We start from the raw sequence: 18,127 nt of genomic DNA, 5'->3' as shown, positions 1-18,127 counted from the left end.
GAGGGAAAATTTTATTTTCATCATACATATTGGTTGGGTGGTATTTTTTCCACCTCAAAATGTAGATATTTCATTTGATTTTGTAGGTTATCTCGATACATACAAGCCTCATAAGGTAAAAGATCTCTTTATTTTATGTTTTCTCTCTTTTGTTTTTACATGTTATAGGGTTTGTAAGGTTTAGGGCTTTTAAGATCAGGGTTTGTTATTTTTTCTTCCATCTATGGATAGCCTTTTTAGAGTTATGCTTCTCTCAAGAGGTGGCCATATGCCTCAGCCTCATGCATGAGGTTACGACATAAAGCTTATACATGAGTCTCATGCATGAGACTTATGAATCAGCTATATATATAAGGCCATATGCATAAGCTTCATGCATGAGGCTTATACATAAGGTTTATGCATGAGGCTTATGCATAAGCCTCATGTATAAAGCTTATGCATGAGGCTTATGTGTTAGCCATAAGCCTCTATGCATAGCCTTTAAGAGCTATGCATCTCTCAAGAGGTGGCCATATGCCTCATGCATTTAGATTTATATGAGGCTAATGCCTAAAACTTATGAAAAATCCTCATGCATGAGACTTATGCATAAGGCTCATGCATGAGACTTATGCATAAGCCTCATTTATAAGGCTTATGTATTACCAGATTGCCACTACATGCCTCATATAATATAAGGCTTATGTATTACCAGATTTCCACTACATGAGGCCTATACATTAATCATATACATAAGCCTCATATATGCAGGTTATGCATAAGGTGCATTAGCCATATGCATAAGCCACATATATAAGGCTTATGCATTACCAGATTGCCCACTGACATGCCTAAGTAGCTTCTAAGGCATGTTGGTAGCTACCTTGGCACCTCGGTAGCTCTTAATACATGCCAGTAGTTACCTAGGCAGGCTATAGCTATTGCTATTCACCGATAGCTCCTAATTCATGCTGGGTAGTTACCTAGGCATGCCCAAAGCTACCGATATTCACCGATAGCTCCAAATGTATGCCGGGTGCTACTAACATGCACTAGGAGCTTCAGATGCATGTTGGGTGCTACTACCTAGGCATGTTGGTAACTTTCAATGCATGTCGGGTGCTTTCAACATGAACTAGGAGCTTCCAATGTATGCCAATAGCCTCTAAAACATGCACGGGTAGCTCCTGCCGGCATGTACTAGGAGCTTCCAATGCATGTCGGCCAATGCATGTCGAGTGCTACCTAGGCATGCCGGTAGCTTTCAATGCATGTTGGTAGCTTCTATTGCATGCCGCATACTACTAGCATGCACTAGGATCTTCCAATGCATGCCGAGTACTACCTAGGCATGTGGATAGCTTTCAAGGCATGCTGGTATCTTCCAAGGCATGCCGTGTGCTATCGGCATGCACTAGGAGCTTCAAATGCATGCCGGGTGCTACCTAGGCATGCTAGTAGCTTCCAATGCATGCCAGGTGCTACCGGCATACACTAGGAGCTTCCAAGTCATGCACCGATAGCTTCCAATGCGGGTGGTGATATGCACTAGGAGTCTCCAATACATGCTGGGTGCTAGTAGGCATGCCAATAGCTTCCGAGGCATGCCGGTAGCTACGAAGGCATGTTAATAGCCTCCAAGACATGAACCGGTAGCTCCTAATGCATGGCGGGTGCTATTGGCATGCACTAGGAGCTTCCAATGCATGTCCAGTGTGCTACCTAGTCATGTCGGTAGCTTCCATAGCATGCCGACTACTATCGGCATACACTAGGATCTTCCAATGCATCAGGGTGCTACCTAGCAATGTCGCTAGCTTCCAATGCATGCCGGGTGTTACCGGCATGCACTAAGAGCTTCCAATGCACGCATGCATAAGAGTTTTATTCTTGAACTGTATCTTATCTTTTAAGAAAAGAAGGTTACCCTAAATAACAACATAGAAATAATATTCATTTGTTTGTATGTCTATAGCTTGAAGCAGTGGACCACCTCCTTACATAAGATGAATATGATTTTGCATTACAACGGGGTTTGGAAGCTTTCTTTGAGAGACGAAGGATGGATTGTTAGTTCTAGAAGCCATGCTTAGCAAGCACAGCAAGCATGGCAAGTAAGTACATTCACAAAGCCATAATCTCTTTGTTTTTTCAAAACTAATTTTCACTTGTGTTAGTTTTTTTGTGTTTTAGAAGCCATGTTACTACAAGCCATGTTACTACAAACGGTGGTGCAAATGTACAAGCAAGAAGAATGGAAATGAGAGAAAAGATTGTTCAGCTTCAAGGGACAATAATAATCAAAATGCATGAGCTGTGGACACCTCAATGCAGCCCCTAACTCCATAGATTTTCATTATGCTTTATTTTTTATATCACATTTTTAGACTCATACACATGTACTTTTGCCAAGTATTGTAATAGAATTATGGCATTGCCAAGTATGAATTGTAATTGTGTATTTTTTTTGTATTTATGAAGTTTTACATTATATGACGACGATGAGTATGACTTGAACTTGATATATTGAAGAGATTTTACTATATGTGTATCAAAAACAAAAACGTTGGAGTAGAGTGGGGAGTCATGTGATGACTCCCCAGTCTGCCCCAGCTTTTTTTAAACAGGTTACTGGATTGCTGCTACGTAGTGAAACTTTGTTGCTATTTTTGTTGCTGATGAGCACAATGATCCCGTTGTAGTGAAAATAGCAGTGAAATAGGCATGACATCTCCAGTTTCATGAGGTGGCCATATGCCTCAGCCTCGTGCATGAGGCTACGACATAAAGCTTATGCATGAAATATGCTTCTCTCAAGAGGTGGCCATATGCCTCAACCTCATGCATGAGGCTACGACATAAAGCTTATGCATGAGGCTCATGCATGAGACTTATGAATTAGCTATATATATAAGGCCATATGCGTAAGCCTCATGCATGAGGCTTATACATAAGGTTTATGCATGAGGCTTATGCACAAAGCCTTATGCATAAGCCTCATGTATAAAGCTTATGCATGAGGCTTATGTGTTAGCCATAAGCCTCTATGCATAGCCTTTAAAGTGCTATGCATCTCTCAATATACATAAGCCTCATATATGCAGGTTATGCATAAGGTGCATTAGCCATATGCATAAGCCACATATATAAGGCTTAAGCTTACCAAATTGCCACCGACATGCCTAAGTAGCTTCTAAGGCATGTTGGTAGCTACCTAGGCACCTCGGTAGTTCCTAATACATGCCGGTAGTTACCTAGGCAGGCTAGTAGCTATTACTATTCACCGATAGCTCCTAATGCATGCTGGGTAGTTACCTAGGCATGCCCAAAGCTACTGATATTCACCGATAGCTCCTAGTGCATGTTGGTGGGTGCTACTAGCATGCACTAGGAGCTTCAGATGCATGTTGGGTGCTACCTAGGCATGTCGGTAACTTTCAATGCATGTCGGGTGCTTTCAACATGCACTAGGAGCTTCCAAGGCATGGCGGTAGCCTCCAAAACATACATGGGTAGCTCCTAATGCATGCCGGGTGCCACCGGCATGAACTAGGAGCCGAGTGCTACCTAGGCATGTCGGTAGCTTTCAATGCATGTTGGTAGCTTCTAATGTATGCCGCATACTACTAGCATGCACTAGGAGCTTCCAATGCATGTCGCATAGTACTACCTAGGCATGTGGGTAGCTTTCAAGGCATGCTGGTATCTTCCAAGGTATGCCAAGTGCTATCGGCATGCACTATGAGCTTCAAATGCATGCCGGGTGCTACCTAGGCATACTTGTAGCTTCCAATGCATGCCAGGTGCTACCGGCATACACTAGGAGCTTCCAAGTCATGCACCGATAGCTTCCATGCATATCGGTCGATATGCACTAGGAGTCTCCACTAGGCATGCCGATAGCTACGAAGGTGGGCTAATAGACTCCAAGACATGAATTGGTAGCTCCTAATGAATGTTGGGTGCTATTGGCATGCACTAGGAGCTTCCAATGCATGTCCAGTGCTACCTAGGCATATGCGGGTAGCTTCCGATGCATGCCGGCTTCTACTGGCATATAATAGGATATTCCAATGCATCATGGTGCTACCTAGGCATGTCGGGAGCTTGCAATGCGTGTTGGGTGTTATCGACATGCACTAAGAGCTTCCAATGCATCAGGGTGCTATCTAGGCATGATGGTGGCTTCCAATGCATGCTGAGTGTTATCGGCTGCACTACGAGCTTCCAATGCATGCCGATAGCATCCAATGCATGCCGATGCTATCGGCATACACTAGGAGCTTGCAAGGCATGCCGGTAGCTACCCATGCATACATATATATAAATGATTTATGCATGCATAAGAGTTTTACGCTTGAACTGTATCTTATATTTTAAGAAAAGAAGGTTACCCTAAATAACAACATAGAAATAATGTTCATTTATTTTTATGTCTATAGCTTGAAGCAGTGGACCACCTCCTTACACAAGATTAAGAAAAGAGTTTTACCCTTGAACTGTATCTTATATTTTAAGAAAAGAAGGTTACCCTAAATAACAACATAGAAATAATGTTCATTTATTTTTATGTCTATAGCTTGAAGCAGTGGACCACCTCCTCACCTCCTTACACAAGATTAATATGATTTTGCATTACAACAGGTTTTGGAAGCTTTCTTTGAAAGACGAAGGATGGATTGTTAGTTTTGGAAGCCATGCTTCTAGCAAGCACAGCAAGCATGGCAAGTAAGTACATTCAGAAAACCATAATCTCTTTGTTTTTTCAAAACTGATTTTCACTTGTGTTAGTATTTTTGTGTTTTAGAATCATGTTACTACAAACCATGTTACTACAAACGGTGGTGCAAATGTGCAAGCAAGAAGAATGGAAATGAGAGAGAAGATTTTTCCAGCTTCAAGGGACAATAATAATCAAAATGCATGAGCTCTGGACACCTCAATGCAGCCCCTAACTCCATAGATTTTCATTATGCTTTGTTTTTTATATGGCCTTTTTTAGACTCATACACATGTACTTTTGCCAAGTATTGTAATAAAACTATTGCATTGCCAAGTATGAATTGTAATTGTTTATTTTTTTTGTATTTATAAAGTTTTACATTATATGACAATGAGTATGACTTGAACTTGATATATTGAAGAGATTTTACTGTATGTGTATCAAAAACAAAAGCGTTGGAGTAGAGTGGGGAGTCATGTGATGACTTCCCAGTCTGCCCCAACTTTTTTTTAACAGGTTACTAGATTGGTGCTATGTAGTGAAACTTTGCTGCTATTTTTGTTGCTGAGCACAATGATCCCGTTGTAGTGAAAATAGTGGCAAAATAGGCATGACATCTCCATGCCCATTGTAGTTATAAAAGTGCTGCTATTTTCAGTGCTAGAATATCCTTCCGTTGTAGTGTATGTAGTACACACACCAAGTATATGCATGCACACATGTATACATGTGTACACATGCATGCATGTATACATAAACCAAACACATGCATGCACACACACACACACACACACACACATGTAGACAATACTAGATTATAATTCTAGTATAAGTATAAACACTAGAATTATAATATTGACATTATACAACAATTCATTATTTAATTCAAAGATGGTTCCCTATTAAAAATCTAAGTTTTGATCTTTTTATCCGCGTGAACTTAGCTTAGAAGGGGCGAACCCTATACTCCCAAACTCCTGGACACACAGTATTGTGAGGTAACCCCTAGCTTGCCACCAACACTCAAGGCCTAGGTGCATCCACACGAAATATACAAAAGACCTTAGTTAGCCTAAGATCCCCCACATGAGACTAGCAATCATAGACCAAACTTAACCTACTTTAAGGTCTCACATCATTTGAAAGTGGCTATTTGCACATTAATTAACCTCCACATGTGAGAAATCAAACACAAAGAATAAGGCCATTGAGGGCCAACATAACTAGTACCACTTGATTATTCAAAAGCCCAAAGTCAGGCCATTTCCTCTCTTTGTTGCCTACATACGTGCCCCCACCCCTTGCCCCCCTGCCCCCTTCCCCTTCCCCTTCCCCTCCTCACCCCACCCTTAAATGTATTAGTATTATAACCTCTTTTTAAAAAATGTAGCTTCTCCTTAGGGTAAAATGATACGTATATAAATATAAATTATATTAATATAATATATATATATATATATATATATATATATATATACATACATATATATAAACATACATACACACACCCATATATATATATACACACAAACACATACATACACACACCTACTCCCCATCCTTGCCCTATCCTCAGATGTATTCGTAGTATAATCTTTTTAAAGAAAATCTAGCTTCTCCTTAAGGATAAATGATACCTATGTGTGTGTGTGTGTGTGTGTGTGTGTGTGTGTGTGTGTGTGTGTGTGCATACATACATACATACACACACACATGCACACACACACGTGTGTGTGTGTGTGTGTGTGTGTGTGTGTGTGTGTGTGTGTGTGTATATTTGTGTGTGTGTGTGTGTGTATATATATATATGTATGTATATATATATATGCATACATACATACATACATACATACACACACATATGCACACACACACACACACACACATATCTTTATATACATGTATATATATATATACACACACATTATATATTGTAGAGCTGCTTGTGTTTCTAAATGATGAATCAACGTTTGGCTGTTTAGAGATCAATTATTTTGGATCCTTGTTTAGAATTAATTACACTTGTGGACGGGTCTCTTTAAAGTTAGGTTAGTGTAATCACCCTATCAAAGGGATGTTTTGAGAGAGAGTGATGGAGAGAGAGAGAGAGAGAGAGAGAGAGAGAGAGAGAGAGAGAGAGATGGAATTTTGGCCACGCTCACAATATTTGATTGACTACATACCTTCTTTTTATTAGATTACACCTAGTTCAAATGTTGGAGCTTTATACATCACACCCTAACTTGACCTAGATCTCACCTATATATACAAACTCATAATCAACATGAACTAGTCTTTTGGAAGCGTAGATGGTGTAACTCTCTTCCTTCTTCTCACTCTTATCTCTTCGTGTTCGTGTACTTCCAACATGGTATCAGAGCATCATCGATCTTGGTATTGTGAAGAGAAGAGAAAGGAAGTATCAATTGTGTTAATTCCATTCATGTGCATGTTCCATGTTTCATTCAATCTCTTATTCATGTTTTGTAGAATTCTAGTGATTAATCACTGTTAACAAGTTTATACAGGTCCTTGGATGGTCGATATGGACCACCCTATCTTATCCTAATTGGAATTATATTATAGAAATGCAATTGGTACCAAAACCTGAGTCAATTGGTTTGTCAATCAGTTATTCCTATCAAAAGTTGTGTCATTTCAGGTAAAGATCACTTAAAACAGGAAAAAAGGCAATGTGCAGCTCATGCAGTAAGTTGTTTCAAAAGGCGATATGATGAAGATCGCAATCGCGCATATGTTGCTCAACATACAAGTAGTGATGAACATAATCATCAGGAGGTAACCTGTGTTCATCATGATATTTCTCTTGGAAGAGTACTTCTTGTTCAGGATGGTTCTCTTTTTATTGTTGATTTTGGTGCTACTGGTAACATGACTTACCAATCTCAATGGCTTCATAATTATCATGCTCTTCCAATTAAGAAATTGGTGTATCTTGCTGATGACACTACTTGTCAAGTCATGGGTGTTGGTGATCTATATCCTGGCACCCTTTCCTCTACCAGATCATTTGCGAGGAGTTTTGCATGTTCGAGATCTTCAAAGGAATCTTCTTTCTGTTGCCCGGCTTGTTGATCTTGGTCTTTTTATTTGTTTTAATCATACAAAGTGTCGAATTGAGAAGGATGGGCATACTATCGTAGTAGCTCCTCGATGTGGTAATCTGTTTTAGCTCTCTTTGAATGATGATGTTGCAAATGCTATTACTGCTCCACGAGATCTTGATTGCAAGTTATGGCATCATCGATTTGTCCATTCAGATTTTGCAAAGCTTCTTGATATTTATCGTCGCTCATGATCTCGTCACACGTATGGATCTTAAAGCTCATACTCATATGGGCATCTGTGAGTATTATGCTCATTGGCAACCTTTTCATATCTCTACCTCTACACATTCACATGCCCTTTTAGATCTCATTCATACGGATATTTGTGGACCTTTTCCTCCCTCCAAATCTCACTATCGTTATTTCATTACCTTCATTGATGATTTCTCTTGTTCCACATATGTTTTTCTCTTGAGGCATAAGTGTGAAGCCTTATCCATATTTAAGCAATATCCAGAAAGCAGTTGAACTTCATACTAGTCGCTCTATCAAGACTCTCCGTAGTGACAACGATAGATAATATATTTCAAATCTCTTCGATGACTATTGTAATGAGCAAGGAATTCATCAATGAGTTCACTATTCCATATTCTCCTCAATAAATAAGAGTGAGGATATATGAGTCCAGATCCCATCCTACGACGATGAACAAATGCATGAGGAGGGATATTTCACATTGCCAACACATGCACACCACATGGATTCATACTATTGTCATACAAGGGGGTAACGAAAGTAGTATTTCATACTATTGTCATACAAGGGGGTAACGAAAGTATACTACTTTCGTTACCCCCTTGTATGACAATAGTATGAATCCATGTGGTGTGCATGTGTTGGCAATGTGAAATATCCCTCCTCATGCATTTGTTCATCGTGGGATGGGATCAGGACTCATATATCTTCACTTTACAGTATGTGGCCAAAGTTTTTCATGTGCCTTTAGAAGGACCGACAGATGTCCCTTCTACAATAAAAGAAGACATGGAATTCATCTACCTCTCAAGGGAGCCACAAATATTTGTTCTACAATAGAAGAAGACATGGAGTTCGATTTTGGCTCCAAGGGATATGGCAAGAGTATAAATTGAACAATCACACAAAGGCCCATAATCGGTTGCATTTCAAGTTCATGAGATGATTATCCTCACCCATAAAGTTACATTTATGTCCACGAAGGATTTAGGGTTGTACCTATACGCATATGTAGGAAAGCTAGTTTCATGGGTAAATATATTACTATGTCAGCTACACAGGAAGTCAAGAGAATTTATCCCAGTTTAAAGATAAATACTAGGAAATATTCGTATTCATTCCATTAGGGCATACTAGCTCTGTTGCTATAGTATCAACAACTAATATAGTAACTTCTAGTGCGACAGAATATGTACAATTTCAGATGAAATTGAAGACAAAGGAGAGTTGTAGCAAAGGGGAAAACAAGGAGAAAATAGTTGAAGTGATAAAGGATTCGGAGAAGAGGGTGGCATCAGAAGTCAATTAGGATGACCGTTTGAAAAATCCTATTATACTAAAGATTTATAGCCCTCGACTCTGACACCCATCTAGCATGTCGCAACTATAGCAAGAGGTTCAAAATTTATAATTTTTCTTAATCAATTGGATGCTACCCTAGTATAAGCTACCCCTACAATTACATTTTAAAGTGTGCAATATGTAACCAGTGCAGTGTAGGCTCTAACGGATGAAAAGGAGGCTCTATGAAATGAACATAACAGATATCTACAACCAAACTAGTGTAATTACCAATAATTTGGAGCAAGGTTGCATCTTCTCTCGCTAAATTTTCCTAGTATGTCCTTGCTACCTACATGGCTATTTATGTGTCTATGCATCGATAGCCATGCTAATAAAAGTATCGTGCACTTTTGGTGCATCTTCTCTCATTGACATCACTCTCTCACTACTTTCTCTCTGTATTGCATGGCTATTATCTCATAGTCTTGTAGTGTTTATCGGCCTACCTATGTAGAATAGTACATGTTTTATTAGAGTAAAGGATCCTTCCACACACCTATTTAAGATTTAACTCTGCTTTAAAAAATCGATCTACTTGTGCCATGCACTTTCATGCTTATGAGTTTCAACACTCAATTCTCTTTTGGAATTTTAATAAGAACCATCTTCGACTTAAACAATGAATTGTTTTATAATGTAATTATAATTCTAGTGTATATAGTAGAATTAAAATCTAGTATTGTGTGTTCACATGCATGTCTTTGTTGTGGTGTACATTATATACATACAAGTGTGCATGCATGTGTACACATGTATACATGTGTGTATACATGTGTTTGGTGTGTTTACATGTGCTTTTAGATCATGCATCCCTTTTACAGCTTGGGTTCAACCTATAGCTTGATGACCCTCATGACTTATGGATTTTTATAAACTTTGTAATTTACTTTGTTTTCTTTTTGTTTACTTTGATGTAGCATGTGCTTATAAATAGTCACAATCTTATGATGGTCTATTCACATGAGATACTAAAAGTTCTTTGTGAACCTTGAAATGCTTCTTGAGGGTTTCACTCTATAAAAAACATATAATCACATACATTTAAGGGGTAGCTTTGAAATTCCTTATGGTATGATTTATGACTATTTAAAATAATCCCTTTTTTGAGACAAACATTTTTTTTCTAAACTCCATTTTAGAAGCCTCTTATAAATCTTCCTTCTAAAATATACACAAGTGATACTCATGGATTACTAGAAATTTTACACTTTTCTTCCTTGGCTTCCTTCTTTAATCCCTTAAGAAGAAAGCATGTTCTTTGTGTTGGAAATACACGAACACGAAGAGATAAGAGAGAGAAGAAGGAAGAGAGTTACACCATATATGCTCCCAAAAGACTAGTTCATATTGATTATGAGTTTGTATATATAGGTGAGAGGTCAAGTTAGGGTGTGATATATATAGCTCCAACACCCCCACTCAAACAAAGGTCTCTAGCTACGAGTGAAAAAACCCGGGCCCCTATACATACATACTATATACAAAAGATCAATGTGCGTAATGTGAAAGGTTATCTATAAGGATACAAAAATACATTTTGTACAAGTTTAATTATTCAAGGTGTGAGTGTGAAAAATATTAATCTCCAAAGCATGAAGTTGCAACAATTGCAAGTTCTCCATGTAATGATGTGAATAGAGCTTCACTCAGTCCTTTGGTGAATATATCTACAATCATTTGATATGTGGGAAAATGCTCAATCATTATTGATCCTTTCTTCACTTCATGTCAAACATAATGATAATTAATAGCAATGCTATGTAGAACATAATCCTTGGCAAGGCTAATGGCACTTTGATTGTCACATCTAAGTGGAGTACTTGACGATAATGAATGTCCAAGATCAGCAAGTAATTGACGAAGCCATACCAATTCATGAGCTACTAAAGATGCAACTACATACTCAGATTCGGTTGTAGAGACTGCAACACATTTATGTTGTTTCTTGCTAGCCCAAGAAATTAAGCAACCATTAACAAAGAAACAATTTCCACTCTTGTAGATCGCATGGACGAGTGAGAACTTGCCCAGTCAACATCTGAATAACCAAGAAGACATAAAGAATCGGAGAGAGAGGATTCTTGTTGGCGGTGATAGATGAGTCCAAAGTCTTTAGTGCCTTTCAAATATTTAAGAACACGTTTGGTTGCAGTCCAATGCCCAACCAACAGAAGGAGAAGCAAGATGTTGCCCAAAGAAATTATTCACAAAGAGAATATCTGGTTTGGTGTTTAAGCCAACAAGTTGTAAACAACCAATGAGATTAGCGCAAGGTTGATGTGGAGCTAATGCTTCGTCATGAGTTGTAGCTGTATACTTGGTGGAGCTTATAAGACATGGAGTATTTGCAGAATGAGCATTGACCAGACCAAACTTTTCAATAATATCGTCAATGAATTTTGATTCACGAAGAAACAAGATACCTTTCTAGGCGATAGCGCTGAACTTGAATACCAAGACAAGATAGGTTGTCAAAGTCACTAGAGACTGGCAGCCCTTCGGGCTCGATTGAATCTGGTACACGTCTTCTGGGAGTGAAGACCCTGACAAGAGTGAATCTCACCAAGATCCACCATCTCAAAATCCGATGACAAAATCTTCTTTGTGAGTTGCATAAAGTCACCAAGATCCACCATCTCAAAAGCCGATGACAAAATCTTCTTTGTGAGTTGCATAAAGTCAAGATTATTGGAAACAAGTATGGTATCATCGTCGACGTATAGAGCAAGAATAACAAATAGAATACCTTCGTGCTTTTGACATATATATTAGGATCAGAGAAACAAGAGATAAACCCTTTCTATGTAAGGAAGAGATCAATTTTGATATACCAAGAATGTGATGCCTGCTTTAAACCATAAAGAGTGCGATGAAGATGACACACAAGATGTTCCTTGCCATGAATTAAAAATCCTTTTGGTTATTCCATATAAATCTTTTCTTTGAGATCACCATTAAGAAAAGCAGTTTTCACATCCATTTGATGAATCTCCAAATCAAAATGAGTAGCAAATGCCAAAAGGACACGTATGCTAGTCATGCGAACAACAGGGAAAAATGTATCATGATAATCTCAACACCTGCAACTTGTGAGTATCCTTTTGCAACCAAACGAGCTTTGAACTTATCAAAAGATCCATCATCCTTTGTCTTTGTTTTATATACCCATTTGCACTTGATAAGAACATGATGAGGAGGCAAATCAATAAGAACCCATGTATCTTTGGAAATCAAAGTATCATATTTAGCTTACATAGCCTCCTGCCAGTGATCCTTTTGTGGAGAAGAGATAGCTTATATAAGTTGTCGGATCTTCATGAACATTCATAGCATTATCAAAACTGTCATCATAGTAGACATGATTTAAACCATGTTCAATATCAATGGGAGGATCAATGTATATATCAAGATTATCACTAGAATCCTTCGTAGAGTCTTCACAATCCTTCATAGGAGAAGAAGGATGCACAACATCTTGAGAGATACAATGATTATCAAATAGAAAAGGAAAAGAACTGAGTAAGGATTGTGTATCATCAAAATCGTTACTAGACCATGTATCTCCCATCGATCATTCGTCAAATAGAGAATCACGACTAATGGTGACTTTCCTTTAGAATTATCGAAATATCCAATAAATATAACTTTCAAACTAGGAGGATTCAACTTTTGTCGCATTTCTTTTGGCACGTGAATATAAGCAATGCATCCAAAGGTGTGAAAATGTGATACGAAGAAGTTTTCCTTGTCCAAATTGTAATGGGAATCTTACCAGTAGGTACAGTTGTGGGAAGATGACTTTGAACAAAGATTGCTGTATGAACTGCTTCAGCCCAAAAGCTCTTCGATAATCCAGAGTGAATAAGCATACATCTTATAGCATTAAGAATGGTTCGATTCTTACGCTCTACAATGCCAATTTTTTTGAGGAGAATATGGAATAGTGAACTCATGATGAATTCCTTGTTCATTACAATAGTCATCAAAGAGATTTGAAATATATTATCCATCATTATCACTACACGGAGAGTCTTGATAGAGCGACCAGTATGAAGTTCAACTACTTTTCGAGATTGCTTGAATATGGATAAGGCTTCAGACTTATGCCTCAAGAGAAAAACATATGTGAAACGAGAGAAATCATCAATGAAGGTAATGAAATAACAATAGTGAGATTTGGAGGGAGGAAAAGGTCCACAAATATCCGTATGAATGAGATCTAAAAGGGCATGTGAATAAGTAGAGGTAGAGATATGAAAGGTTGTCAATGATGCTTGCCAAGAGCATAATACTCATAGATGCCCATATGAGTATGAGCTTTAAGATCCATACGTGTGACGAGATCACGACGATAAATATCAAGAAGCTTTGCAAAATCTGAATGGACAAATCGATGATGCCATAACTTGCAATCAAGATCTCCTGGAGCAGTAACAACATTTGCAACATCATCATTCAAAGAGAGCTAAAACAGATAACCACATCGAGGAGCTACTGCGATAGTATGCCCATCCTTCTCAATTTGACACTTTGTATGATCAAAACCAACAAATAGACCAAGATCAACAAGCCGGGCAACAAAAAGAATATTCCTTTGAAGATCTCAAACATGCAAAACTCCTCGCAATATTCTGGTAGAGGAAAGGGTGCCAAGATATAGATCACCAACACCCATGACTTGACAAGTAGTGTCATCTTAGCAAGATACACCAATTTCTTAATTGGAAGAGCATGATAATTATGAAGCCATTGAGATTGGTAAGTCATATTACCAGTAGCACCAAAATCAACAATAAAAAGAGAACCATCCTGAACAAGAAGTACTCTTCCAAGAGAAATATCATGATGAACACAGTTTACCTCCTGTGATGATTATGTTCATCACTACTTGTATGTTGAGCAACATATGCGCGATTGCAATCTTGATCATATCGCCTTTTGAAACAACTTACCGCATGAGCTACACATTGCCTGTTTTCCTGTTTTAAGTGATGTTTACCTGAGATGACACAACTTTTGATAGGAATATCAGATTGACAAACCAATTGACTCAGGTTTTGGTACCGATTGCATTTCTATAATACAATTCTAATTAGGACAAGACGGGGTGGTCCATATCGACCATCCAAGGACCTACATAAACTTGTTAACAGTGATTAATCACTAGAATTCTACAAAACATTAATAAGAGATTGAATGAAACATGGAACATGCACATGAATGGAATTAACACAACTGATACTTCCTTTCTCTTCTCTTCACAATAGCAGGATCGATGATGCTCTGATGCCATGTTGGAAATACACGAACACGAAGAGATAAGAGTGAGAAGAAGGAAGAGAGTTACACCATATACGCTGCCAAAAGACTACTTCATGTTGATTATGAGTTTGTATATATAAGTGAGATCTAGGTCAAGTTAGGGTGTGATGTATAAAGCTCCAACACTTTGAACTAGGTGTAATCTAATTAAAAGAAGGTATGTAGTCAATCAAATATTGTGAGCGTGGCCAAAATTCCATCTCTCTCTCTCTCTCTCTCTCTCTCTCTCTCTCTCTCTCTCTCTCTCTCTCTCTCTCTCTCTCATCACTCTCTCTCAAAACCTCCCTTTGATAGGGTGATTACACTAACCTAACTTTAAAGAGACCCATCTACAAGTGTAATTAATTCTAAACAAGGATCCAAAATAATTGATCTCTAAACAGCCAAACGTTGATTCATCATTTAGCAACACAAGCGGCTCTACAATATATAATGTGTGTGTATATATATATACATGTATATAAAGATATATATATATATACATGTATATAAAGATATATATACATGTATATGAAGATATATATGTGTGTGTGTGTGTGTGTGTGTGTGCATGTGTGTGTGTGTGTGTGTGTGTATGTATGTATGTATGTATGCATATATATATATACATATATATATATATGTATATATATATACACACACACACACACACACACACACATATATACACACACACACACACACATACCTGTGTGTGTGCATGTGTGTGTGTATGTATGTATGTATGCATATATATATATATATACACACACACACACACACACACACACATATAGGTATCATTTATCCTTAAGGAGAAGCTAGATTTTCTTTAAAAAGATTATACTACGAATACATCTGAGGATAGGGCAAGGAGGGGGAGTAGGTGTGTGTATGTATGTGTTTGTGTGTGTATATATATATATATGAGTGTCTGTATGTATGTTTATATATCTATGTATGTGTGTGTGTGTGTGTGTATATATATATATATATATATATATATATATATATATATATATATATACGTATCATTTTACCCTAACGAGAAGCTACATTTTTTAAAAAGAGGTTATAATACTAATACATTTAAGGGTGGGGCGAGGAGGGGAAGGGGAAGGGGAAGGGGAAGGGGAAGGGAAAGGGGAAGGGGGCAGGGGGTGGGGGCACGTATGTAGGCAACAAAAAGAGGAAATGGTCTGACTTTGGGTGTTTGAATAATCAAGTGGTACTAGTTATGTTGGCCCTCAATGGCCTTATTCTTTGTGTTTGATTTCTCACATGTGGAGGTTAATTCATGTGCAAACAGCCACTTTCAAATGATGTGAGACCTTAAAGTAGGTTAAGTTTGGTCTATGATTGCATGAAAACCTTGATCTAGTCTCATGTGGGGAGCTTCCACCAATGCATGTCCAGTGCTACCTAGGCATGCCGATAGCTTCCAATGGAGGGGGATGCGCTTGACACACATTGGGGAGAAAGGGGATGGGCCCACGCTTGGCATGGGTTTGCACGCACAAACATGCACGTAGGTAGGAGGATGGGTAGCATCAGGAAGGAGGGGGGAGAGGACTATGGCTCATGCTCAACAAGGGGCCAGGAAAGCATGAACACATAGGTGGTAGCAATCTCAACACTCCCCCTCGAGCTCAACTCCATCTCATGTACACCAAGCGAAGCCCTAAATCTGTGGAGCTTCTCTATACCCAATGCTTTGGTGAAGATGTCAGCGACCTGATCCTATGTGCTAACATAAACAAGGTCAACATCTCCTGCCAAAACCTTCTCTCTGACAAAATGGTAGTGGACCTCTATATGCTTCGTGCGAGCATGAAAAAATGGGTTCCTGGGCCAACTGTATACTGCTAATGTTTTCACAGAAAATGACAACTTGTCTATCCACTTGTCTCTGTGTTTCCCAAGTCTTATTCTACATCACTCACACACTCTCTCTCTTACACATGGCCTTGGCGAGGGGAGTGCACGAGTGGACACACGAATAGGTGAGAGGCCACAAACAGGTGCATGAGTAGATATGCATGTCCATGATTGATGAGCACACATGTGTAAGAAGGTGGTGGCCCTAGCGAGGCGGGTGCTTAAGTGGATGGGTGTGTATGGGCGCCCATGTGTGAACGGCTAAGTCACCTATAAGAGTCAAATGTAACCCTAAAACTCTCATTCTCATGTGTGTCAGAGGCTAACTTTGTATCAGCCTCTAACTCCACTGAGAAATTGTTTTAAATCTCAATGTAACCACACCTATATTCAAAGGGCCACACAGAGTCAAAGCTTGTGGTGTTTTGCAACATCATTGGAAGGGAAGATTGCTAGCTTTCAAGAAAACTTGAAATGAAGGCATGGTGGCAGTGGTTCAACATGTCTACATGGCTTCAGACATTCATCTTCCTCATCAAATGGCAAAAACTAAGTTTCCTTGTAATTGTAAGTATTTTGTTACTAATGTGGTTTTATTGAAATCATTTTGTTATACCCTTGTTTTTCACTTCTTCTTTTTTGGTGGTTTTGTGTATGCAGACACATTCCCATAAAAGTGCTAAAAAACAATTATGGATGACTTTTTAGAGGGATAATATTTTAGTCCTTGATAGAGGGGTAAATTTTTAGAATCATGTTACTACAAACGGTGGTGCAAATGTGCAAGCAAGAAGAATGGAAATGAGAGAGAAGATTGTTCAGCTTCAAGGGACAATAATAATTAAAATGCATGAGCTGTGGACACCTCAGCCCCTAACTCCATAGATTTTCATTATGCTTTATTTTTTATATGACCTTTTTAGACTCATACACATGTACTTTTGCCAAGTATTATAATAGAATTATTGCATTGCCAAGTATGAATTTTAATTATGCATTTTTTTGTATTTATAAAGTTTTACATTATATGACGATGAGTATGACTTGAACTTAATACATTGAAGAGATTTTACTTTATGTGTATCAAAAACAAAAACGTTTTAGTAGAGTGGGGAGTCATGTGATGACTCCCCAGTCTGCCCTAGCTTTTTTTTAACAGGTTACTGGATTACTGCTACGTAGTGAAACTTTGCTGCTATTTTTGTTGTTGAGCACAGCAATCCCGTTGTAGTGAAAATAGCAGCAAAATAGGCATGACATCTCCATGCCCATTGTAGTTATAAAAGTGCTGCTATTTTCAGTGCTAGAATCTCCTTCCATTGTAGTGTATGTAGTACACACACCAAGCATATGCATGCAAACATGTATACATGTGTACACATGCATGCATGTATACATAAACCAAACACATGCATGCACACACACACACACATGTAGACAGTACTAGATTATAATTCTAGTATAAACACTAGAATTATAATATTGGCATTATACAACAATTCATTATTTAATTCAAAGATGGTTCCCTATCAGAAATCTAAGTTTTGATCTTTTTATCCTTGAACTTAGCTTAGAA

Source organism: Cibotium barometz, chromosome 20 (assembly GCF_041138505.1).
Source record: "Cibotium barometz isolate CiBa-2024 chromosome 20, ASM4113850v1, whole genome shotgun sequence".
In the NCBI taxonomy this organism is placed as follows: Eukaryota; Viridiplantae; Streptophyta; class Polypodiopsida; order Cyatheales; family Cibotiaceae; genus Cibotium; species Cibotium barometz.
This window is presented reverse-complemented; position numbering follows the sequence as displayed.